The sequence below is a fragment of the Moschus berezovskii genome, chromosome 6 (genome assembly GCF_049115385.1).
Source record: "Moschus berezovskii isolate FMDL1 chromosome 6, NW_MosBer_1.0, whole genome shotgun sequence".
Lineage (NCBI taxonomy): Eukaryota > Metazoa > Chordata > Mammalia > Artiodactyla > Moschidae > Moschus > Moschus berezovskii.
Window position 1 is genome coordinate 10,151,419 of NC_142465.1, and position 1,538 is coordinate 10,152,956.

At 37.8% G+C, this 1,538-nt stretch overlaps 1 non-coding gene across 1 annotated transcript; it reads left to right on the forward strand.

Annotated features, from left to right (window-relative positions):
• The first annotated feature begins 897 nt into the window (after positions 1-897).
• LOC129537304 (U6 spliceosomal RNA) lies at positions 898-1,008 on the forward strand. The gene has a single exon (XR_008681973.1). It is a non-coding gene; the product is annotated as a U6 spliceosomal RNA (small nuclear RNA).
• Positions 1,009-1,538: the final 530 nt, after the last annotated feature.

Here is a 1,538-nt window from a genome sequence, read left to right on the forward strand (position 1 = left end):
CCTGTAGGGTCTAGTTCCCCTACCAGGGATGGAAGCCAGCCCCCTGCATTGGGAACGCAGAGTCTTAGCCACTAGACCACCAAGAAGTGCCCCTTATTGATATTTTCATTCTTTCTCTCAGCACTTAGTGTAATATTTTGTCACACGTATGAGCTTAAACTTCTGTTTACTAGATCAGAAGCTTCTTGAAGACAGGAATCACATCTTTTTCACGCCTGCATACTCAATGCCTAGTACAGGGAACCACCCACCACCCCACCACCTGCCCCGGCATTCAATATCTATGAATGAGGATTTAGGAAGCCTCCCAAGATGATGGGAAAGGACTCGTCTGAACCTCACCCTCCCTTGATTGTTCTTGATAAATGATTATTTCTATTATGACATGTAATTCAATATCAACATAAACTGAGGGAACAAGGAATGCAGTGACTCTAAAATCATTATTATATGGTCTCAGAGTACATCGGTGGAATCACTGCTTACTTGCACGGGAAGCTAGATTATTACTAATTAATGTGTGTCTCCAGAAAGCATTTCAGTTAATGGAAGGGGAAGCAACCCTCAGGTGTGTTGGATGAGAGGCTAATGACTGCTGTTAACATTCCAACTGGAGAGTTTACATGTGGTTGAAAATCTATACGATGGATGCCTTAATAGAATACATGCTATTTCCAGTATTTATTGACTGCCTACTGTGTGCCAAATCTTCTCTTGGCAGGCTATGTCCTAAATGAGCTCATAACTTACTCCAGGGATTTGGCTATGGAAGTAATTCAATGTGATTCGACAGAAAAACAACTCCATTCATCAAACTGATATATTTACAAATTAAAATATATGAATCAGGATTTATGCTCCTATAGTTCATTTATTATAATAAATATTAGAAATCTAGTGTTCACTTCAGCAGTACATATACTAAAATTGGAATATGTATTACACTGAAGAGTAGCATGGCCCTCGTGTAAAGATGACATGCAGATTTGTGAGGCATTCCATATTTTAAAAAATCCATTAGAACTCTACATCTAAGCTACATCAAATTAGTGAATATTTTAATACAGAAAATGCCATTTAAAAAATTCACCTTCAAATCATTTAGCTTAAAAGATTTGTCCCAAATCTACCTGTAATTTGAGAACATATGTGTAGGCTGTGTTTTCTTTGGAATTTGACTGTTGCGTGAAATGATTATCTGGTAATTGAAACAGTGCAGAATTTTCTTTACTTTGAAGTGCATGTATGTTTGGGCACATTTCTGCTGAGGTATTACAGTGTGATCATTTTCATTGATTTTCTTCTATTAATACTGCAGAAACTTTTTCAATAAGAGAAGCTGGTTGCAATTTCAACTTTAAAATAGGCAAAGAACTTTCCGTGCAAAACAAAATTCTCTTCTATTTAGTTGACCAGAAGGAGGCTCTCTTCCACCTCACTGTATGAAGTTAGACTAAAAACTTCTGAACTTACTTCTTCCAGGTGGTTCTAAAATGTCCCAAGCCATCTCTGTCATTGGTGGTGGCAGGGGCAGCACC